Source organism: Dama dama, chromosome 11 (assembly GCF_033118175.1).
Source record: "Dama dama isolate Ldn47 chromosome 11, ASM3311817v1, whole genome shotgun sequence".
NCBI lineage: Eukaryota > Metazoa > Chordata > Mammalia > Artiodactyla > Cervidae > Dama > Dama dama.
This window is the reverse complement of record NC_083691.1, coordinates 13,785,541-13,810,861: the sequence shown is the minus strand read 5'-3', so window position 1 is coordinate 13,810,861 and position 25,321 is coordinate 13,785,541. Positions and strand designations below refer to the sequence as shown.

The following is a 25,321-nucleotide window of genomic DNA, read 5'->3' as shown; positions in this document are numbered from 1 at the left end:
CTCAGGAATTTTCCAAGCTGGTTGTCACAAACCATTGACCGCTTGAAATGGTAGCAGGAATAAATTTACGCCAGCACTAACAATGAGAGTTTTGTTCTGTCCTGGTTTTTGAGAACCAGTTCAAAGAACCAGTTCACTTAACTCCAAGATACCAAAAAAAAAAGTCAAATTATGTTTTGTTTTGTTTTTAAATTTCAGGAAGCAGGCATTTTGGAAAGACAAATTCCAAACAGTTAAAATTGAAAAAGTTTTTTAGTTTAAAGAGATAAGTCTCAAGTATAAGAAAGATACATATCTGGAATTTTTAATCTGATACCACCTGGGTATCAACGCTTTATACATGCTGCTATTTGCTAGATGCCCCGGACTCCGTGTCAGTGAAAAGGAAAATATAAGTGGAACGAGTTGTCTGGAGGTGCTCCCTGCCTCCGCCAGTGGGGGCACAACGAGAAACATCCTCTGCAACGACCCACCCCTCCGGCAGCCCTGCCTCTGCCTCAGCCATGGGATGTGCGGACTTCCAATATTGGAACGCTAGAGTGGGGCCTCTGAGTAAGGAATAACAGGAGGGCCCAACAGAAGTTACCTGCTCTCCGTGGTCTCTTACCACCTCAGCTGAGTTCAGCTGCACATGGTCCCCACCGGACAAAGACCCAAGGTGTTTTCCCCTCACAGCATGTTCCTGTAATAAGAACAGCTCGATAGCTATAAAGCCTCGTTATGCTGGTACGATGCTTGCAGAGGATGAAGGAGAGCGTAAACTGAAAAAGAATAAGGCAGGCTCCTGCTTACTGAGTGCCCACCTCTACAGCCAGGCACTGAGCCAGTCCGTTTCATACATGGTACTCGAACTGGCATTTATGAAACGACTATTATGTATCAAATCCTGTTCCATGTAATTATCTTATTTAGTCCGTAGGTATTAAACAGTGTAGGAAGACAGGTGGGTAATAAGTAGATAGATACATACACACACAGATACAGTAAACATACAAACTCAGATGGACCTCTGCCTGCTATTGCATGACTCACAGGCTAATGGTTTTACATTCTTTAATGGTTGAAAAAAAACTTAAGAATAATATTTCATGGTATTTCAAAATTACATATAATTTTGGAAATTCCCCGGTGGTCCAGTGGTTAGGACTCTGTGCTCTCACTGCCGAGGGCCTGGGTTCAATCCCTGGTCGGGAAACTAAGATTCCACAAGCCATTCAGTGTGGCCAAAAATAAAATAAAATAATATATAATTCAAGTCTGTGTCCCTAAATAAAGTTTTATTTGAACATTAAAAAAAAAGAAAAAGGTTTATGAATTGAACCAATGTTAAGTTCCTGTTTTTGACATGTACTATAGTTACATGAACTGGTACCAGTGAGTGGAACATTTGGTACACAGGACCTCTCCGTATTATCATTTTTGCAACTTCCTGTTGGGCTTCCCAGGTGGCGCTAGTGGTAAAGAACCCGCCTGCAGATGCAGGAGACCTAAGAGACTCCAGTTGATCCCTGGCTCAGAAAGATCCCCTGGAGGAGGGCATGGCAACCCACTCCAGTATTCTTGTCTGGAGGCTACAATCCATGGGGCTACAAAGAGTCAGACATGACTGAAGCGACTTAGCATACAAACAGTTCCTGTAAATCTATAACTTTTCAAAAATAAAAAGTCTTAAAATTTTTAAATCATTAAGTATAGTATATTAAGCTCACTGAATCCTCTCAATTACCCAATGAAGTAGCTACAATTACCCCCCATTTTACAGATGAGAAAATTGAGGCCAAGATAGCTGTAGTCTCTTCCTGAAGGTAGCTCATTTGGACGAGGCAGTGGCAGAACTAGAGTAATGATTCTGGGGCAGCTGTCTGAACAGGCACACTTCATGTTATTGCCTTTCACAGATACTGTGTTTTTCCCAAATTGAAGTTTTGTAGCAACCCTGCATTGAGCAAGTCTATCAGTGCCATTTTCCAATAGCATATGCTCACCTCGCATCTCTATGTTACATTTTGGTAATTCTCACAGTAGTTCAAACTTTTTCATCACGATTGTATTTGTTGTGATGACCTGTGATCAGTGATCTTAGATGTTACCACTACAACTCCCTAAAGGCTCGGCTGATGGTTAGATTTTTTTCAGCAATAAAGAATATTTTTAACTAAGGTCTAAGCATTGTTTTTAAAGGCATAATGCTATTGGCACACTTACTAGACTACAGTGTAATGTAAAGGTATCTTTTATATGCCCTGGGAAACTAAAACATTCATGTGACTCACTTTATTGCAATATGCACTTTATTTTAGTGGTCTGGAACCAAACCTACAATAGCTCCAAGGTTTGCCTATACTGAGAAAAGGAAATACTGCTTTTCTCTCTCCCATCATTGACTTAAACTCCCATCTTCATTTATTTAATGTTTGTCCCCAAATTGTGGACCTCGATATTACACTCAGGGAGAAAATGGTTTTTGTCTGTTTCCATAGTTTGGCAAGTTATAATAATTACACATGGTAGCAACTGACCATGTCTGAGAACTTGAGCGCTCACGTTATTGCTGGTGATGCTATGGCATTCTCTGAGCCCTGCCATTGCTTGACACTGGACTAAACAAGCATTTAACATTGATCCTCACAGTAACTATATATGAAGTAGGCATGGCCCTGGTTTACAGATATGGAAACTGAGGCTTGGAGGGCAACTTGCCCAAAGTCATAGAGCCAGGAAGAGGCAGAACCACTGGTCCCCACAGAGATGCTCAGGATCGCAGAATCCACACCCTGATTCTAACTGCCAAGCGGTGGGGGTGCTGCATCCTTTGGTGTGGGTTGGACCATTCCTGAGTGGGTGATACTGCAGGGTCGCCCAGGACCCAGCGCAGCACTGCTTTCTGAGCAACCCCCTCCACTCCGCTGTCTGCAGGGAGTTAATGCAGACACAGTGTGGTACAGGAGCAGGAATGGGATCTAAAAATGCAAGCTGAGGACTGGCTCTTTGGGGTCCAAATAGACATGCCGTAGTCCCAGGGTGAAACATTTCTCAGCAAGACTGTAGCTGCCCCAGAAATGCAAACTCTCACAGATGAGAGTGACCCACAGGCCAGTGGGGCCAACTTCCCATCCAATGCCACCATCGCCATTACAATCCTGAGTCTGATTCTCTGTCTTCTGGGGCCATCTCACAAGACTGTGCTTAGAATTAAATGAGACTGATAGCAGTAGTTAATGTATTTAATCTCTCCTTCACTCATTTATTCACTCAACACATTGTTAAGTTGGAGCCTACTCCAACTTACTTTACTAAGTACTAAGCTTTACAGATGGGATGCAAATTCAAGTTAAGGGCCAGTTTTAGGCAGAAAGTCATTGGCTCATTAATTAATTCAATCAACACACATTTCATCATTAGGAGATGAGTAGGACACGCTCACCAGTAACTGCAGTGAAACCACAATGAGCGTAATTAACATTTTGCACGATGTGTCACAGTTCATAAGGCAACTTCACACTTGTCACTGGATCACTACATGAAAAGGAGATTCAGATGAGGCAAGAGACCTGCCTGGGGTCACACAGCAAGTGCGCAAGCTTGATTCCAGTCTGGGTCTCGGCCACCAAAGCCTAGACTCTCTCCTCTGCTTCCTCCCTGACCTGGCTCTGCATGGGCCCTTCTGTGAGAGACAGCAGGATCCCGAGCAGCCCTGTTCCGCTTTAGAGAACCCTGATTATCAGAAAGCTCCTGTTGAGACGTGTCCAAAGTCTGCCCTCTGGTATATTCTGTTAATCTTAGCTCTTCCCCCTGGAGCCCTATGGAATAAATGTGGCTTCCCCCTGAATGGGGGTTTCCCAGATGGCACCAGTGGTAAAGAACCTGCCTGCCAGTGGCAGGAGACATAAGAGACACGGGTTTGATCCCTGGGTTGTGAAGATCCCCCTGGAGAAGGGCATGGCAACCCACTCCAGTATTCTTTCCTGAAGAATTCCATGGGCAAGAGGAGCCTGGTGGGCTACGGTCCAAAGTGTTGCAAAGAGTTGGACACGACTGAAGTGACTTAGCATGCACACACACCCCTGAAAGGACTTCCCACAGGTGGGGATGGTCACTAGTCTTCCCCAAGCCTGCTGTGCCCCAGGCTGGACGGCCCAGGCCTTCAGTTCTTCCCAGTCTGACAGAGCTACCAACGCTTCTCCAGCCCATTCTCCACTTTTCCCATCTGGTCAGCCGCTTCTCAGCCTGCGCCTGAGATGCTGCTCTCACCGAACAATACAGGAATCACCATAAGTGTCCTTCCTGCCCCCGGGGAGCTCCCAAGGCCCCGAACTGGTCAATATTGATAACCGCATCATAGCTGCCCTCCCCAAGAGTCCGCAGGCACCAGCCATTGTGGCCCACGACACTTAGCCACACGAGATGGATTCTGTCGTTTCATTTCCACCCTGGGCCTGGCAAAGGGTAGTGGCTTGTACATTTTTTTCATAATTGAACAAAACTCCAGTGATTCACCCTCACATCTGGGGCCAGAGCACGTGCTTCCTTCACCGCAGCAGACGGAAAGGGGCTGCCCTGAGGAGAGTGCGGGACTCAGGCCTTCCCGACAGCTCACTCCCCACAGCGCTGCTCACGTGCTCCTGGCTCCATGCAGAAAAACAAATGCTATTTAAAAAACTAAGCAAAACCAAAAATGAGGCTGCTTTTGACCTTAGCAATAATGAAAAGTGAAAGTGTTAGTCGCTCAGTCATGTCCGACTCCTTGCAACCCCGTGGACTGTAGTTCACCAGGCTCCTCTGTCTGTGGAATTTTCCAGGCAAGAATACTGGAGTGGTTAGTCCTTCCCTTCTCCAGATCTTAGCAATAACAGTTGCCAGGAAAAGGGGCGGGTGCTCTGCTGGTTCCTGCCCAGTGGCGGTACACAAAAGCAGCAAGGGTCCCTCCAAAGCCTCCTTCCAGGTTTCAGGTTGTCACCAAGGCTCCCGATGAAGAGACCACAGGCTCTGGAATGAATCAAACCTTTCCAGTCCTGACTCTGCCCAAGTCAGCGGGCAAATATGATACCAGTAAAGTGCAGAATTGTAGAGCTGGAGAAGACTCCTGAGAGTCCCTTGGACTGCAGGGAGATTAAACCAGTCAACCCTAAAGGAAATCAGTCCTGAATATTCATTGGAAGGACTCATGCTGAAGCTGAAGCTCCAAACCTTTGGCTACCTGATACGAAGAGCCGACTCATTAGAAAAGAAAAGACCCTGATGCTGGGAAAGATTGAAGGCAGGAGGAGAAGGGGACAACAGAGGATGAGCTGGTTGGATGGCATCACCAACACAATGGACAAGAGTTTGAGCAAACTCAAAGAAATGGTGGAGGACAGAGAAGCCTGATGTGCTGCAGTCCATGGGGTCGCAAAGAGTCGGATGTGACTTAGTGACTGAACAACAATGATAACAAAGTGCAGATAATAAAAAACATACATAGCCAAAATTAGACAAAAAAAAAAGAAGCTGGCCGAGTAACACTGAATAAATGTGATGTGGAGGATGATGACGGAGAAGGACGAAGAGGAGGCAGAGCGAAACTACAACAGCCCCCCTGACCCCCACCCTGGTTTTCTCCTGAGTGAACTTCAAGGGCTCAAGTCAAAGGGAGTTGTCCCTCGAAGCCTGGTGGTAGAATATGGGCTTGAGAACACTCCAGGCCTGTGTCAAATTCCCACTAATGATTTTTCAGCAAAAAATTAAATGGAGTGAATACTTTCTAATGACTGCTACAGAATTACATGACAGCTTCCAGAAGAATCTACAAAAACAGCTGAAATCAGAGGACTGGTCATTCGGCTGCATGGGAGCTTCTCGTTAATTCAATTTCTTCTTTCTTTCTGGTGTGTGGATTCTGCTTTGTATTAACAGCTGATAGAAAAGAGATGCATAACAAGCCGCCCAGTACCACAGCCTATTTCAATCAGCCTAAATCAGGAGGTGCAAACAGTATTGTACAGAAAGTGGAATTCAATATTATACTAATAACACCACCATCAATGATCACACTTCTTTATATAAAATTGTATAATTTACAAAGGACGTTTATATACATTTTCTCTTTTGACTTTCTATTCTTATTGAGCACTTATCATGTGACTTACATTCTAATGGAGTATCTCACTTACCTTGCACAATGACCTTTATTATCACTCCTGTTTTACAGGTGAGTTTTAGCAAGGCGGAGGAATTCATCTAGGATCACACAGCCTGTGAAAGGAGGCTGGCATTCGAAACCTGGGTCTGTCAGCCTCCAAAGACTATTCTTTTAACCCCTGCTACTCTGCTTCCTGTGAGGTAAACGTGATTGGGCTTATCTGGGGGGTGGGGAAGGAGGGGAAGCTGGGTAGGCACTTTTCCTCCCACCCACTCTCCGCGTGACAGGAGTGACTTCAGATAATATTGTTGGCCTCTCTTGGCCCCGCCCTTGCTCTACCCCACTGGAGAAGTGAAATGCCTTTTGGATTGGTGGATTTGGAGGGAGAAACTGGGTGAAAGTAGCTCAGTCCCTTCTCCCTCCTGGGAACACAGGTTCTGCTGCTTATCAGGGAACTGGACCTGGTTCCCCAGTTCTGCGTGGGGATAGGGGGACAGCTGTTTGCATGAGTCTCACTCTGGATCTGATATCAGGGGGCTCATTTGCCCATGGACATAAGACACCCTCTCAACATCACCTCTTCTTGATGGAGGTGATATTTTGGTCCTTATCTTCTCTAGTCCTCTGTCTTACTCTCAATTAATTCAGAACTTAGGGAGAAAGGAGGTTGCTGATTGGGCCTCCTTCACAGGTTCTCATGATTATAATCCTCATTTTATAGATGAAGCTCAGAAAACGGCTGAGATCTTTCCTAAAGAAAAAAATAGCTTAAATGTCAGCACACAGGTGATAAATAGCCCAAGACATTATTTGCCATACAAATGTAATTTCTTTAATTCAGATTGGGACATGTCGTTTAAGGAAGAGAAGAATGGGAGAATAGGGTGATATCACCAAAAGTAACTCAAATGTGAAACAAAGAGGAAACACAACCTCAAATGATGGCATCGTAAATCACGAAAATGTCAAGCCCCCACCAATTCTGAGATAACACATAAAGCAACTTGAACGCTGCTGAGAGCCTGGAATAGAAAATTAGCCAATACACTTCTCATGGCCATCATCAAAAAGTCTACAGATAATAAACGCTGGAGAGGATGTGGAGAAAAGGGAACCTTCCTACACTGATGGTGGGAATGTAAGCTGGTGCAGCCACCACAGAAGTTCCTTAAAAGCTAAAAATAGAGCTACCATATGATTAGCAATCCTACTCCTGGACTACATCTGGAAAAAAATGAAAATGCTAATTTGAAAAGATTTATGTACCCCAATGTTCATACCAACACTATTTACAATAGCCAAGGCATGGAAGCAACCTGATTGTCCATTGATAGATGAATGAATAAAGATGATGTGGTATATAAATGCTTCCCCGGTGGCTCAGTGGTAAAGAATCTGCCTGCAATGCAGGAGAGGAGGGAGATGGAGGTTTGATCTCTGGATGGGGAAGATCCCCTGGAGGAGGGCACGGCAACCCACTCCAGTATTCTTGCCTAGAGAATCTTATGGACAGAGAAGTCTGGCGGGCTACAGTTCATGGGGTCTCAAAGAGTCGGACACAACTGAAGCAACCGAACACGCACACGGTGTATAAACACACAATGGACTGTTACTCAACCACACACACAAAAAAATGAAATAATGCCATTAGCCTCAACATGGATGGAGCTAGAGATAATCATACTAAGTGAAGTAAGTCAGAGAAAGACAAATACCATATGGTATCACCTACATGTGGAATCTTTAAAAATGATACTCATGAACTTATATACAAAATAGAAACAGACCCACAGACACAGAAAACAAATTTAGAGTTACCAAAGGGGAAAGGGTGGGGGGATAAATTAGGAGTTTGAGATTAACAGACACACACTACTATATAAAAAATAGATAACTGACACAAACCTATTGTATAGCACAGGGAATTGTATTCAGTACCTTGTAATAACCTATAATGGAAAAGAATCTGAAATAAATATATATGGATAACTAAATCACTTGGCTGTATACTTGAAACTAACAAAACATTGTAAATCAACTATGTTGTTGTTCAGTTGCTAAGTTGTGTCTGCCTCTTTGCAACCCCATAGACTGTAGAACACTTCCCTGTCCTTCACCATCTCTCGGAGTTTGCTCAAACTCATGTCCATTGAGTCAATGACACCAAATAGCCATCTCATCCTCTGTTGTCCCCTTCTCCTCCTACCCTCAACCTTTCCCAGCATCAGGGTCTCTTCTACTCCCCAAATCAACTGTACTTCAATAAAAATTAAAATCCCAAAGCATTTCTCAACTACTATGAAAGAGCCAAGAACCAGTTTATGGATATCCACTCCAAAAAAAAAAAAAAAAAGCTAACAATAAACCTCATGAGTGGAATAACCAAGCTCAAAAACTAAGCACACTTTTTGGAGCCATGTAGAATTTGAAACTCATCCAGAGATTTACCTGCTGTCAGAATTCTACCAAAATGCCTACCTAAATAACAAGCCTGAGACTTAATTTTATTAATAATTGAGTGAACAGAATGTTGGAACAGAAACAGTCCTCAGCAATCAAGCCCAAGCTTCTCCGTGAAGGAATGAAAAAAGGCCGGATGACAGAGCTGGACAGAGGAGAGGAGCCACGCTAAATTTCCTTACAATCCAGAGGCTCCACCCATAAGAAGCAAGTGGGTACCAGAGCCAAGACTAGGACTCAGGTCTCCCACTCCAGCCTTCCTTCCCTTTTCTATGCTGTGCGGCCCACAGCAACACTTGGATGTCCACCTCACGGACACCATGCATTCACACTGTTGTGAGTATCACAGGCCATGTCTACAGGCTGCTGAGACCAATGTAATGGGTGCCAACGAACAACTAGTAGATTTAAGATTTAAACCATGGGAGACACTGGGCCACTTCTATGAGAGCTCAGCACAGAGACGTGCATCATTGTACCCCCCGATTAGGACACTGGTTCCCCAATTTCAAAGATGCTAACATTGAATTTGGGCAGAGAATAAAAGCAGAGCCAGCTACTGTCATCCTCAAGAAAGCACCCAGATTATAACAGCACCAAAAATGGCCTTCAGTAGCAACACTATTTTTAGAAACACAATCCTGTTTCTCTTCTTCAAACTAATTAACGTTCGTAACCAGGACTAAAGTGTCTCTTCTGAATGCAGTGGAGAAGCAAATCATTCCGGTTGGAAGCAAGTAGCTGGATGGAGAGAGGCTGTCAAAACCACATTTAGTGCGTGCACATATACTCCAGATGATAAACACAACTTCCAATTAAGCCACCCTCAAATATCTGGCACCTAATACCTAGTGGTTTAAAAGCAATGGGCAAAATGTGCAGAGTCTAAGGGTTTTTAAAAGGATGAAACCTCCCTTTTTTTAAATCTCTTTTTAAAGGGAATAAATCACATGCTCTTAGAGAAGTGCAGCATTTTTGCATCAGAGAGACTCTAGAGATGAACAGACCATAGCCCAGAGAAGTGTGGGGACTTGCCTGAGGTCAAGCTCAGAGTGAGACCCAGGACCTTGATTCCCCCCACTTCCCATCCCCAGTCCAGGTCACCTCCCACATCAGAGCTGCCCTTCCATGGGAAGACTGTTCTTATTTAAGGTTCCCAAACACATGCACAACAAAGAGGAATTCCTGAAAACCTAGGGGACCCATTTTTATTTTAAGGCACAAATTGAACAAACATTTTGCATCAGGGATTATCTTAAACTATTTATATGAGCACCATCAATTTACTTTAATCTTGCTGAACTCCATTAGGCTGTCCATTTACTTATATAAATTCCTGTTGGCTCAAATATCTTAAAAAACAAGACACATATGCTTTGCATGGTGGAAGATTGTATTTTTAATCTATGTCCACCTGTGAGAATTATAATAATGCTAATAATAATAATGACCATTTATCAGTTTTCCCTAGTGGTCCAGTGGTTAAGAATCCACCTGCCAATGCAGGGAACACGGGTTCAATCCCTTTCCAAAGTCTGGGAAGATTCCACATGATGCAGAGCAACTAAGCCTGTGCAAGACTACTGCTAAAGCCTGCATGCCTAGAGCCTGTGCTCTGCAACAAGTGAAGCCACCACAGTTGAGCAGTCCGTGCACCACAGTTAAAAAGTAGCCTCTGCTAGCTGCAACTAGAGAAAGCCCCAGTGCAGAGGTGAAGACCCAGCATAGCCAATAAATAAATATTAATGTAAAAGAAAGAGTAACGGCATTTACTGAATGCTTACATGCTCAGTACTGCAATAGGCACTTCACAGAATAACAATAAGGATAAGTATAAAGTAACTATCACTTATTGAATACATAATATGTCCAGTCATTATACTATGTATTTAAGTACTTTAATTCATGTAACAATCAAAACCATCCTGCTGAGTAGTTATTATCATTCACATTTTACAGATGAAGACATCGAGGCCTGGAGAAGTAACTGCCCGACTTTTCACAGTGAGCAAGAGGAAAGGCAAGATTCAAACTCAGGCCCTCGAGATTCCAGAATCCTTTGTCTTCCATTCCTACCACGCAACGCTACATCTGCTTTACAGAAAGTATTGCTTCAGGTTCTATTTCCAGCAAGGACATTTACAGATCCAAGGACAAACTAAATGATGCTAAGAAGACCTGTTCCCTATAAATGTCTCAGACTTCTTCATGATTTGGAACAAAGTAACGCTGCTACCAAATTCCCTGAAGAAAAATGGAGCTCACAGCTTCAGGGCAATCCGATAAGGCTGAAATCTGAAGTGGTTCCAAAATACAATGAAATTTGGGCGTGAAAGACAATTTGTCTATTGCTCCACATTAAAATATTCATGAGGCAAGGAAGCTTTCCCATTTTCAATAATTAAATGGCTAAAATCTGCAACCTGATATATTTACTGTTCACGAACAACGCATTCCTAGAAGGGCCTAAGTTCGAATTAGCAGCCCCACAAGCTGTCATGTTACAGAGCGAAACCAAACAAATGAGACAGAAATGTTGCCGTTGCCTAGAGAGGAAATTTTCCCCACCACTTGTTCGGCTGTAGAGAGAGCCTGAGTCAAAATTAAGAAATCATTGAGGACTTTGCCTGCAAACCAGCTGGAAGAGAATGAAGAGATGGAAAAAAGAGAAATAATAATAATGCAACATGGTCCCTCATTAGAAGAACTGTTTTAAAAGGGTTTGATTGTGCCTTAAAGGTTAGATTTTACAATCATTTAATATTTCACTTGTCTTGAGAAACCCTCACAGAAAGGCAGGGAAGGGAAATAGATTAATAAAAACATGCATTTATGAAGTGGCCCTGTTTTGCTTTTCTGGTCCTGGGATCACATGCAATATACGTGATACCTATTAGCAGAGCTGGGGTATCTTGTCTCTGTGTTATTGGCAAATTATCTCCAGTGGCTGCCTTCACCAGGGGCATCATCCAGGTCTTCTGCATAAGGATGAGTCCTACTGACTGCCCACCGTCTCCCCCACGGTGCCAAACCCTAGCAGAGGCGAAGGGGCCACTGCCCTGAGTCCTCAAGTGGTTTGGGACAGACCCAGGAACTGGGGCTGGCAGGCAAGTGGTTCTCAAAGTGTCCTTTTGTGCCTGGACTAACACTGTTGACATTACCTGGGATCCTGCTAGAAATATAAATAAATCAGAAACTCTGGTGCTGGGACTCAGCCATCTGGGCCTTTTGGTTTGTGTTGTTGTTGTTCTTTTTTGACCATGCTGCAGCATGCAGGATCTTAGTTCCTGGACCAGGGATCAAAGGGACTTATGCTCCCTGCAGTGGAAGTGTGGAGTCCTACCACTGGATTGCCAGGGATGCCCCTATCTGAACTTTAACAACCTCCTACCTCTGGTGATTCAGTGCCCACACAGTCTCGCCCCTCTGCCCCTACTCAGTTCTGAGATCCCGCATCCAAGGACTCTGCCTCCAGACAGCCTCTCGGCCTGTGCTGGCCTCAGCAAGGAGGACAGATGTCAAAGCTCCAGAAGGGGATCTGGGGTGGTCTTGCTGACTCAAACCCAGGATCTGATGCCCAGCTGTGCCATCCCTGCCGCCATGCTGGCTATTCTAACAGGGCTGAAGTTGTGTCTAAAACTCCAGGCGAGATGGCTGAGGCCTGTCCTTGGCACCGTCTCCCTGACCTCCAGCACCAGCCCCACTCCCAAGGGGAGGTACTCATGCTCTCACTTCTTCCTCAAATGGGCTGATAGCCCAGAATTAGGGGGCTCCTCCCGCCATCGACCCGGAACTCCTATAGTGACACCCTGCCCACAGATCCTTCCATGATCATGGGAATGAGAACCCTGACCCAGCTTACAACTGGGGCTGCTGGCCCTGCCCCACACCTCCCCTGCCCCCTCTCCCTGTTTCCTGACTTTGTCCCCTTCCTCTCAACCTGTCGCTGAGAACCCAGAATGGCTCATAGCCCAGCATATGCAAGATCACTAAGTACCACCACTTAGGAATCTTGCAGAAAATACTTAGAAGACCTGGCTGCTGGGCCCCTGTCCTGGCTCTACGCTTGAGAGGGTCCTGCTGCAGCCCAGCTCAGGCAGACCCCCTTCCCAGGGGGCACGGAGTCCTCAAGGCCAAGGAGACACGCTCACCTGGGACCCGTACCCCACCCCCTCTGGACACTGACTCTGGGTAGCAGGAAGTGTCTTCCTAAGTGGCTGGAGTCCACCCTTCCAAGGGCAAATAGTTTTTCTGGTGTCCTACTCCCTAGACAAGGAGACGCCAGGAGAGCCTGGTGGGGCAGGGCTGGTATGGACAGAGCTTGCATGTGGGAACTGGAGGACCTGCCCAGCCCTTGCAGGGGGGAGTCATGAGTAGGAAGAGGAGGAGGCCTGGCAGGGGGCTGGGACCACCAGGTGTTCTCTTTCTCAGGCCCCACAAATGTTAGGGGGTAAGCCAGCATGCAAACTGGTGATGATTAAGCCAGACAACAGATATCACACACTTGTGGAATGAGTGCACACAGGAGGCTTCTCTGGTCCTTACTGGACCCTCACAGCCAGCCTGCACCATGATCCTGCCATGCAGATGAGGAAACTGGGATCCAGAGGGGATGGGTGACCTACCCAAGGTCACACCATCAGGCACTGAACCCATATCTGTGCTTCTTCCATACACGTGGCCACTCAGTCTTGGCTTGAATATTTCCAGCTACATAGAACTCACTCCTCACTACTCACTACTACTTTGAGTCAACCTTTATCATTTCAGGCAAAGTAAGGAGGTGGTGATTTTTACCCCCCATTTCCTTGAGCTTAAATCTCTCTGCCAATTTCAGCCATGTTTCCTGGTTCTGACCACTGCGGCCCTCAGAGAGCTTATCCCCTCTCCACGTGACCACTTTTCAAGCTACAAATGGTAAAACTGCCCCCTGGGCTGTTTTATTCTCCTTCACTCTCTGCTCCTGGCAGAGGATGTCCAGAACCACTTCCTAATCAGGCCTCTGAGGACAGATTCTGGTCAGTATTCGTTTACAGCACCTAAACGGGTCATGATGAGCAGAAACATAACCCATCTGAGGCCTTGACTGGTGGATCTGCACAAACACGCACGCATTCCCATCACTGGTAACCTACTCTCATGTGGAGCATCCAAGAGCCCCAGGCCTGTGGAGTGTCCCATTGCTTCTATGAGTCTTGTTTTCCTCACCTGTAAAACGGGAAAGTTAGAAAAGACCCTGATGCTGGGAAAGACTGAAGGCAGGAGGAGAAGGGAATGACAGAGGATGAGATGGTTGGATGACATCACTGACTCAATGGACATGAGTTTGAGCAAGCTCTGGGAGACGGTGAAGGACAGGGGAGCCTGGCATGCTGCAGTCCACGGGGTCGCAAAGAGTCAGACATGACTGAGCAACTGAACAACAACAAGAACAACAAAAAATGGGATAATGGCTCATATCCTGCCTACTTTGCATGGACCACAGACTCTGAAACGACTCTGCAGAACACTGAACAGGCATGGGGGTGGGGAGGTGATGCTGGTGACAACAATGAGCAGAATAGGAGGAGGCTGATGGGGAGCCCTGCAAAGCAGTGCTGCAGAGAGATCCTCCTTGCCCACCCAGCCCCAACCCCCAAGCTTACTTCCTCCACCACCCTTCTCGCCAGGGCACAGGGCCCAGGGCTTGTGAGGGACACCAAGGCACCTGCAGCGCTCCAAAAGCAGAAAATTAAATTAAGACAGAGTGATGGTTTGCAAAAGGTGCCCTGAAGACAGGATGCTCCTATGCCTGGCAACTAAGCCAACAAGCGGGGCTGAGCTCTGTGAGCAGGATGCTGGGAACAGAGTTAAAGAAGGTCAGAAAGACCAGCAGAGTCAGGGTCCGAACCCAGACCTCCTGCCCCGGCTCAGCCCACTTCACATAGTTGCTGCTGAAATCACTTGACAGAGTTGGGTGCACCCATATGGATGTCCCGGTCTACTCCAGGGAACAGCTATCCCCATAATTGGCCCTACCCGCTCAGAAGACCCCAGGCCCTGTACCCAGCTACCCAGCAGACAGTTTACTGGAGATGCGGGAGGTCTCATGACCTGGCATCACTTCCCCCCACATGCTGCATCTCCAGGGCTTTCTGCCACCAACAGCCACCCAGTTGCTCAAACAGCCCCCTTTTTTGACTCCTCCTTCACCCTCACCTCTCACACATAATGCATCCCCGAATCTTACCCGTCCATTCTTAAGTTCTCTTAAATAGGATATTTCTCTCTGCCTCTTCCACAGCCACCCTAATCCACACAACCACCATCTCTCACACCTCTTAGCTACCCCCCCCCCACATCCTCCCTAGCCCCACTCCGCAGACCAAGCGACCTTTTGAAAACACAAATCTCACCATGTCACCCTGCGTTTAAAACCTGTCCGTGGCTGAGATGAACAGATGCACACTACTATGGATAAAACAGATGAACAGAGGCTTCCCTGGTAGCTCAGTGGTAAAGAATCCGCCTGCCAGTGCAGAAGACGTGGGTTCGATCCCTGATCCGGGAAGATTCCACATACCTCGGAGCAACTAAGTCCGTGTGCCACAGCTATTGAGCCTGTGCTCCAGAGCCCGGGGGCTGCAACAGCAAAGTTGGCACCCTAGAGCCCGTGCTCCGCAACAAGAGAAGCCACTGCAACGAAGAGTAGCCCACACTCTCCGCAACTAGAGAAAGCCAGAGCACAGCAATGAAGACCCAGCTCAGCCAGAAAATAGATAAAATTATTTTAAAAATTAGATGAACAAGGATGCACTGTATAGCACAGGGAACTATATTCTGCATTCTGTAATAAACTCTAATGGAAAAGAATCCAAATAAAGTACATACATACATATATATGTATGTCCGAATCACTTTGATGTATACCTGAAACTAATACATTATTTTAAATCAACTATACTTCAATCAAAAAATGAAAAGCTTTTCATTAGGATGAAAGGCAAAATGCTTGGTCTGCCCCATTAGACCCTGCAGCATCTGTCTCCTGACCCCATCGCTGCTTACCCGATATAATCCTACCACTCGGACTTCACCTGGGTTAAGAGACTGAACACAGCCAGGATCTCAATGGCCCACCTGTATCCCTCACAGGTCCCTCTCCCACCTGCGCCCAGAAGCACCCATCTTAAACTCTCTGATCCTTCTTCTTTGTTTTCCTTCATATTTTTGCCATGTAGGGTTACATCTCTATGAAATAAAGTTTATGCATCCAGGCAGATTACTATGATTACATAGCATTTAATATTTCTCTGTTAAGAAAGTAGAATCTTTGGTTTTTATTAAAATATCATAAAAAAAATAATAAAGTTTAGTCTTTCCTGTTTTGAGTTGGAACCATACTCTAGATATTCTTTTACGATTTGCTTCTTTTTCTCAACGTGAATATCAAGGCACTGGAAGTACATCCTTCACGCATTTCCATTGATGCACAGCATTCCAGTGAATGAATACCCGTCATGTGTGTGCTTCTCTGTCGGTGGATAGATTGTTTCCAGCTTAGAGCGTTTTACAAACCACATGGCTGGAGTTCCGGAGCTTTTGCTGCGCTTTGAGAGGCCGGTGCTCTGGCCTGCCTTCAGGCCCTCATGGGAACGCGTTTTCCCTGCCGAGGCCTCTCACGCCAGCTCCACCCCGCCCGCCTCGCTGAGCTCCTACGCATCCTGCATCTCACAGAGGCTCATCCTGACGCAGCCTCTAGCCCGGGGCCCACGCAGAGCGCACCTCCACGCTCATCAATCCACGCATGCGCGCACGCGTTCATTCACGCAGGCCTCCGCAGCTTCTCCAGGCTGACCTCGGGCGCTGCCCAGGCCTGGACAGACTGGGGGAGGAAAGCGAGCCTCTCTGAGCAAGTGAAGGCTCCCCTGAACAGGCAGCTCCCCAACCTCGCCCCAACAGGAAGCGCACACCCTGAAAAGGCAGTCCCCCACCTTGCTCCACTCAGCTAGGATGCGAGCGCAGCACAGGGGCCGGATCCCAACTCTCTAAACTGTTGGATTTCCATCCTCTCCCCAGCCTCTCACATTAGCCTCTGTGATGAGAGTTACAAGGGTCTCTTTTACTGCTTAAAAAGGAAAGAAAAAAAAAGGAAACTGAGTAAAAAAGAAAGGAAAGAAAGCAGCTGGAGCATGCTGCCCAGCATTTGGTGTAATAACCAGGGGCTTTCCAATGACAGCTAAAACTGGCTTTGATTTCGAGCTTTCCTTTCTTTTAATCTAGCAGATAATTAGAGGGAAATCAAATCCAGCCTGGCAGCCGAAGATCAACCTGTCGCTGTTGGGATCAATTCCCACTTATTTTACCATCTTCTCCACACATTAAAAAAAAAAAAAAAAACCACCTCCCTAGGTTGCATATATAAATAATATACTTATTATTTAAATACTACGTTCAGATTGGATATATCCCATGACAAATACTCTCTTAGGAATAAGCAGCATCTTCTCTCCCTCCAAATAAAGAACTCCTTGCTTTGCAGATTTAAAAACATCCAACTGCAAACACCCTTAAATGGATGAGAAAGAGCAAAGTGCAGAGTGCAGAGGAAACTCTGTACCATTTCTGGCTGCAGATGGCAGTGACAGGACTCACCCCCAAGCGCCGACTCCAGGGCTCCAATTCCTACCACTCTGCTCTCCCACCAGGGTGTTAAAAACAGCAGTGCCTCTCCAGTTCCGCTTCCTGAGGGGCTCTCTCTAGCCTAAGACGGACTTCTAAAGAGCACACAGAGGATGTCCCTGGTGGTCCAACGGTTGGGAATCTGCCAACGCGTGGGACGTGGTCTGTGCACTGCAACTACTGAAGCCCATGTGCCTTAGAGCCGGTGCTCTGCAATAAGAGAAGCCATCACATGAGAAGCCTGCGCGTAACACTGAAGAACAGCCCCCACTTGCTGCAACTAGAGAAAGCCAGCACGCAGCAGTGAAGACCCAGCACAGACAAAAATAAAATAAACAAATAAATAATTTTAAAAGTAAAATAAATAGCACACAGAGGTTTAAGCACAAGATGCTGGAAATAAACCAAACATTGCTCCATACAGAGGCAGACTCTAACCCAGCCATTGATGAAAACGATGTTTACCAAGCTCTTAATAAGAAGGGGAAATTACTGTTGCATAAAATGGAGAAAAATAAAAACAGTATACGAAAATTATATAGAGAGTATGGCCTCAGCTATAAAACAATATGGACAGAAGAAAATGATACCATTTTTATGAAATCAAAAGTTAATCATGATTAGCTCTGGGTGGTTGAATTTGAGGGAGATTTTTATTTCATGCTATGCACTTTGGTATTTCCTTTTTTTCTATAATGAGCATGTATTACTTTTATAATAAGAAACATTTCAAGAAGCATCTGTCACAGAAGCAAGATCTGTCCTCTCCAACCCCAAGTGCCATTTTGGAGGCCTGATTGATGGTCCTCCCAGACCTTGCCTCCTAGGCTCAGCTTCCTGCCTCCATCCTTCCCTCCCCCCCAAGCTTATTTACATCTTTCTCACCCAATCAAGCCCAAGAAAATGTAAGCCCCACCTCATTCACCATGGCTGCCTTGACCACTCCAGGCCAGCTATTAGTTGAATAGGAAAGTGTCAAAGGTTGTAGGTCAGAAAAAAAGATCTAATACCTGTAATTTCATATGATTCCACCTCATCTGTGGCTCATCCTGCCCTCTTCTGAACTTCTAGCATGTTCCCAGTCTGGGAAGCCCTACTGCAAACAAATAGTCTGGTTCTGTTTTATTTTGTGTCATGTGTAGATCCTGCTTTAAGCTGGTGTTCTCTGCATTGGCTTACATTTCATTCATTGTGAATCTTCATTGATTGGAGATTAGTGAATACGAAGTAGCCACCTAGCTGGCCACAGAGCTCCCTCCCATGGACCTGATCAGTCTCTAATGAGCACCTGCTTATGTTCAGTGATTGAAGCTAAAGGGATGCGTCCCTGCCTTAAAGTTTGGGTGAAGACACAAACCCAGTCAGATAAGGGCAATGTCTTGTGGGTGCACATTTCCTTAGTGCACTTAATACCGTCACCTCCACTCTCTCAAGGCAAGATCTAGACACACTTGGCTTTAAATCTCAGGCTGTCGCTTTTAAGTGGTGTGGTCTTGGGCCTGTCACTCACCCTCCCCAGGCCTCAGTGTCTGTCCTCTTAAAACAGAAACACCTACAGCATATGGTCATTGGGAGGACAAAACAGGAATAAAGGTAAATACCACTGTGCCATAAGCACTCTACAAACAGTCCCTTGTAACAGAGGCAGAGCCGCTACTATTATTCCCTTCTCTTCCCTTATTTATTTGTTGTTGTTTGCTTTTTTGCTTGTTTTTGGTTTGGGGCTTGGGGGTTTTTTTGTTTGTTTTATTTTGATGAGGAAACTGGGTTCAGGGGAGTCCAGTATGTGGACCTGGTACCTAAACCTCCATCCTGAGCCCAGACCGCAAGGCCTCCTTCCAAAAAGCCAACGATGCCTCATTTAAGAGCCCATGAACATTTAAGGCTCACTGGCGCAGCTCGTGAGGAAATTTCCAAACACATTTGCTCGCCAGTCACTACCTGGAATAACTCTGGAAGGGCCCACGCAGAATTCCACTCTGCTGTTTCCCCAAAAGTGCTGACTGACGGGCCATATGCTCGTCTTGGTTCCCATCTGCTCAGCGCCCAGGGCGACAGGGAGGAGCAGCCTGCCCACTGGCGGAGGGGCCCAGCTCCTGTCTAATGGTCCCCGAAACGGCCCTCTCACGGCGGCCCAGGAAACCCGCCTTCCCCATAAGCCCCGGGAATGGCTCCTGCTCAACACGTGCAGGCAAAAGAGGCTTTCTACTGGTTACTGCTGACTTAATGCTTAAACGTTTATGGATGGGAGAGAGCTGTCTGGTTTTATTTCTTGCACACAACATAACGCACGTATCATTAGTCAGTTCCTGTCCATCCTTACTGAAAAACACACGTGTGTTTTTCTAATTTGCTGATGGCCATCTGAAATGTGAAGCCTAGCCAGGTACGGTGGGTGTGACAGATCCTGAAACATGACACCCCAAACCCTGGGGGCAAATCGCGCCGGAGCCTCCAGTGACAGTAGGACTGATGGGTTCTTAGCTTTTTGAAAATATGATGAAAAGTTTTTGACCTTTTCTCCGGGAAAAATAGACACGGACATGAAATTTTGTGTCATTACGGGGATCACGGACCCTCCGGAGGCCTTCGTGTTTCTGAATCAGGTTGAAGACAAGCTTGGATTTGCTCAGCCTGTCACCCCAGGTCACCCACCTCTGGCCTCTGGATCTGCATCTACCTCCCCAGCAGCCCCTCCTCTCTACTCATCCACTTCATGCCTCTGCCTTGCCAGCTGATTTAACTCGCACATTTCCCCCAACAGACCCCGTGCCTTTGTTTCCTCCACCAGGGGGATCCTTCCATCCGTGTGTGTGTTCCAAATATTACTCATCCTTTAAACCTCAGTTTCCTCACCAACTCTCCCATGTCGATTTTTTTTTTTAACTCTTCTCATCAAGAAATTATCTTTCCCTACATTTTCTTCCCTCATTACTTTATCTTTACATTTCAGGCACCTTGTAACTTTCCACCTCATAGATATCTGTGGGTCTTGCCTCCCTTACAGACCTGTGAGCTAATTCACTTCCATAGTTTTCTCCCTGGGGCTTTCCCCGGTGGCTCAGACGGTAAAGAAATCTACCTGCAGTGCGGGAGACCCAGGTTCGATCTCTGGGTCATGAAGATCCCCTGGAGGAGGGAACGGCATCCCACTCCAGTATTCCTGCCTGGGAAATCCCTTGGACGGGGGAGCCTGGTGGGCTACAGTCCGTGGGGTCTCAAAGAGTCGGACACTCTCACTTCACTGTCAGTCTTTTCCCTGGCACACAGTCAGTGCTCAATAAACGCTCTAAATAACCAGTATCTGTATATGTGATCCTGATACAGGGTGTAAAATCAAACCCCAACGAGTGTGCAAATATTCATCTCTCTGTGACTCTGATTTATGTGAAATCTTCAGAGGTGCTTGGGGTCAGGATGTGCTTTTCTGTAGGGTTTTGCCACAAAGAAATCATTAGGGGTCAACAAAGCCCTAGAATTTCAACAAAATGTCAGTTGTGTGCATGTAGATGGGCCATTTGACAGGGTGGTTGGACGATTCTCCTGAAAGAATGCTTGCTTCCAGAAGACTACTCTGAAAAGTAAGAAAGATACTGTTCTACATTGACAAAGGCATGTTTAGTCCAAATAGCTTAGAAACCCTTCTTGTCTATCACTGAGGGGATTTCAGTCGGGACGTACTGCCAATTTAAGGGGTAGAGATCTGGGCTTGAAGGAATTTCTGGTTAACGTATTTTTGATACTCTTCCCCAGGACAGGACGGAGTTACAGTCCTTGATCAGACTACAAGCCTCTGTTCTCTTAGAATGCGTGTGTGCTAAGTCGCTTCAGTCGTGTCCAACTCTGTGTGACAGTGTGGACGGCAGCCCGCCAGGCTCCTCTGTCCCTGGGGTTCTCCAGGCAAGAATCCTGGGGCAGGTTGCTGCGCCCTCCTCCAGGGGACCTTCCGCACCGAGGTATCGAACCGGCGTCTCTTTATGTCTCCCGCATTGGCAGGCGGCTTCTTTACCACTAGCGCCACCTGGGAAGCCCTAAGAAGAGAATGTTATGTTAGAATGTTTCACCTTTATTCTAGATTCTACATAGAATCAACCAAATTTGAGGATTCACCTAGTGTGTGGGTTCTAAACATGTCAGAAGATCCAAGGGATACTTGGATACTTGAGAGTCAAGGTAAGAAGTGAAGACAGATCTCCCAGTGAAGCCTTCAGAGGATGAACCTCTCTGAATTAGGGACGAAGCTGTACTGGCAGGCTGACTCCACCCTTCACATAAACCTGGTTGTCATGGTGATAGGAGGTCAGTGAAGCCGGAGGTAAGGTAAGAGGACCATGAAACGCTGCTGTGGGAAAAGAGGCTTCTGTGACTTACACAGTCATGTTCCAACTGTACACTTTTGAATAAGAGGCAAGTGGCTCCCAGCCACCTCCGGCTCCCAGGGGGAGCCACTGCATGGCATCAAGGAATCCCTTCAGATTACTCCAAGCCTGTCCCCAGCTTTATTTATATTACTCTGGGGGTCCTAAAGGGTAATGATTCCTAAGAAAGGAAAATGGTTCCTAGAAACATCTACATCCAGGAAAAGGAGCAAAATACTAGTAAAATGACTCCACCAGGGGTAAACCCAACTTCCAAAAATTAATCAGTTGGTGGAATAATCACTTTGTTTATAAAATAATCTAGGGAAGCAATTTATCCTCTTCTGCTTCTGATAGAAGTGTTTCAAAAGAAAACCTTAGGCTCCCCAAATACCGTGAGAAAAGAGGACAGCTTCTGTTGGTTTTCCTGATTTCCTCCCCTGGCAAGTGATGGATCTTCTTCATCTTAGTTTTGTTTTGTACAATTCAGACAGGCGGAATCATTACATACACAACTCAAACTGGCTTGCTTCAGGAGCTGTGACTTATGTGTCACTATCAGCATAACTTTCAAACAGACCCTCATTGACCACATGGTGACCCTGAGAACTAGCATTTGTCTAGTACCCTCAGATGCCATGAAGCCCTCTCGTATGTGTCATTTCACATGATGCCAGCGACAGTCCAGCCAAGGGGAGCCCTTGAGCCCTTGATCGTTTCAAAGACGAGATCAGAGAATAAAGCGACTTGGCCAAGCTCATCGTGCACTGATCAGAGATTAAGGACTTCACCCCAGACCTGGCTGACGCCAAGTCCAGTGCCTCGTCGGGACACGAGCTGCTCCTCTGTCACGGATGCTCAGGAGGGATGTTCTTGAGCCCGGGAGCTGACGGGTATGCTGGTTTCTGAGGTCCCTGCCAGTCCTGTGCCTCTATCAATAAAATGATGGGGCTGCATTAAACCAGGGGCTTTAGAAACTTCTTGAAGCAGAAAAGATCCTTCCCTCTCAAAGGAAATCTAGAGAATGCCAAAGTATAAAATAGGTCATCCGAGCTCCCCCCTGGTTAAAAAAGAAATGACTCCTGCAGAAATGTCCATCAAGTGACGAATGGATAATAAAATGTGGTATATCCATGGACTGGAACCTATTATGCCCCTATTATTGGGGCATAAGAAGGAATAAAGTACTGATATATATTATAACATGGGTGAACCAAAAACACGCTAAGTGAAAGAAGCCAGCCACAAAAAACTCCATTTATATGAAGTAACCAGAAAAGGTAAATCCAGAGATAGAAAACAGGTTGGCAGAGGTGGGAATGGGGAGTGAGTGCCTAATGGATCATGGGTTACCTTTTGGGGTAACAAAATATTTTGGAGCTGGAAAGGGGTGCTGGTTGTACAACATTATGAATGTGCTAAATGCCACCGAATTGTATACTTTTGTATGGCTAGTTTTATATTGTGTGGATTTTACCTCCATATGTGTATGCAGAGATATATTAGGGTTCTAGAATCCTGTCCCATCAATCGCCCTTCCCCTGCCCCTGCAGTGCCTCCAAAGAATCCTATTAAGTAAATCAATAGTCATCAGATATTACAAAAAGTCATCATAGTTCAAGACAGCTCTCATATGACAGCTATTTTGTTCCTTCAGGGGCCAAAGGTATATTTTCTCCTAACCCAACAAATAAATTTGTCTGGGCGAGTGACATCATGCTACATGGAAACAAAATTTTCCATTGCAGTCAGCTCCAATGTCAAGTCTAGTTACAGAGGTCCAGCAGCTTTGGTTTTAGGCTATGTCATTGGTTTTGAACTCAAAAGTCTGCTTTAAGTATACCAGAAAAGAGCGTGGTAAGCCCTTTTTGTTTGTTCAAATTATAGTAGATAAGTTTATTGGTGAGTAGTAAACTAAGGATTATTAAGTGCCTACTATATAGTAAGGTGGCTCAGCGGTAAGGAATACGCCTGCAATGCAGGAGATGACGCAGGAGACTTGGGTTCAATCCCTGGGTGGGAAAGATTCCCTGGAGAAGGGAAAGGCAACCCACTCCAGTAGTCTTGCCTGGAAAATTCCATGGACAGAGGAGCCTGGTGGGCTACAGTCAATGGGGTCACAAAGACTCCGACACTACTGAGCATACACACACTCTTGCACTTTGCTTCACTTAAACATCATTATCTCCATTTTATAGAAAAGGATACCAAGGTTCAGAATAGCTCTCTACATCTTCAACGTCAAGATTTGAACCTTAGTCTCTTCGGCTCAGGAGAAAGTTCTATCCACTCTACCCACTCAGTAGGGTCACAGGTCCCTCTCTCCATGGAAGGCATGAGGACTGCTTTCTGCCCCATCAATATACTGACCCCAGCCTACATGCCTCCCCTACTCCTGGGGTGTGTGAAGATGCAGGACACACAGACACAGGGGTCTGATACCCTTCCAAGGCCCCCTCTGCATCTTTCTAGAGCAGTTTAAGCCTTTTTGCTTCAGTCTGTGCAGGAAAACTGAATACTACCTTCAACAGTCTTGCTGGCAAAGTGTATTCAATGAACTGATGAGGGACACATCAAACTCTCTTTCGCTAAGGAGTTGAAGAGCAAGGCAAGGAAACCATTTGTTTTTTAAATATTTAGGTTGGATCCTACTCAAACACAAAAAACTCTGGCTTCTAAAGTTAACTGCTGGCCTAGAAGTCCTTGTGACATCACTTCCTGCAGTTGGCATGACCCGGTCCCAGATGTGAACACACAATTCAGCACTACAACGCTGTGCCTTATCTATGGGCACAAATACAGTGCTTTTCCAAGTTATTCTGAAACATTTGGAATTGAGAATAATTTCATCCTTTTGGTTTGTATGAAAGTGTTAGTCGCTCAGTCGTGTCCAGCTCTGTTATCCCATGGACTGTAGCCCACCAGGCTCCTAAGTCCATGAAATTCTCCTGACAGGAATACTGGAGTGGGTTGCCATTTCCTTCTCCAAGGGATCTTCCCTACCCAGGGATCGAACCCCAGTCTCCCTCATTGCAGGCAGACTCTTTATAGTCTGAGTCACCAGAAAAGCCGTTGGTCTGTATGGTAAAGTTATCAAAATGCTGATAATAATTCCTTACATATAACACACTTTACAGATTACAAAATGCTTTCATGGACAATCGTTGCTCATTTTTGTTTTTTTTTTAAAAAGGTATAATTAAGGAAAAATATCAGTAAATGCCATTTAGCTACTAACATACACCCTTATATTGTAGGTAGGGAAAGGGTGAGATGAAAGCATTTTTCTGTTAAGATTGAAGTCAGGTTCTTGAAGCTCTAACTGTCCTTGGTTATCAGTTTAAAAAAAAAAAAAGAAAGAAAAGTCAATGCTTTTTAAATTAAAAATGAGGTGCTGCTACTTATGACTTGATAAATCATAAAATGCCTTTCCCATCCCTCCCAATGGTCCTGGGCCCATTTAAATTGCTTTTAACTTTTAGATCTGCAGCTCATATGGATCACATCAAATGCCAGGTGCGGGTGGAAAAAAACACCCAAACAACTAGAACCAGAAAATAAAAGCTGATCACGTTTTGAGGCCATCTAACATGAAATACAGCAGTCCCCTTTCCTCTCTTCCTGGTTTTGGTGGCAGAGGTTAAGAAGGCTTAGGCCACACAATAGCCTTTGAACTTGTTCCCACCAAAGGAATCAGAGGGTTAACGTGTCAAGGTCCTCTTTA

The 25,321-nt window shown here is 45.7% G+C and overlaps 1 protein-coding gene and 1 non-coding gene across 2 annotated transcripts in view; one reads left to right on the top strand and one right to left on the bottom strand.

The window, feature by feature from the left end:
* Window positions 1–25,321, bottom strand: part of TTLL11 (tubulin tyrosine ligase like 11) — a 257,284-nt gene that overhangs the window by 119,332 nt on the left and 112,631 nt on the right. The gene's annotated exons all lie outside the window — the stretch shown is intronic.
* TRNAE-CUC (transfer RNA glutamic acid (anticodon CUC)) lies at window positions 1,123–1,195 on the top strand. The gene has a single exon. It is a non-coding gene; the product is annotated as a tRNA-Glu (tRNA).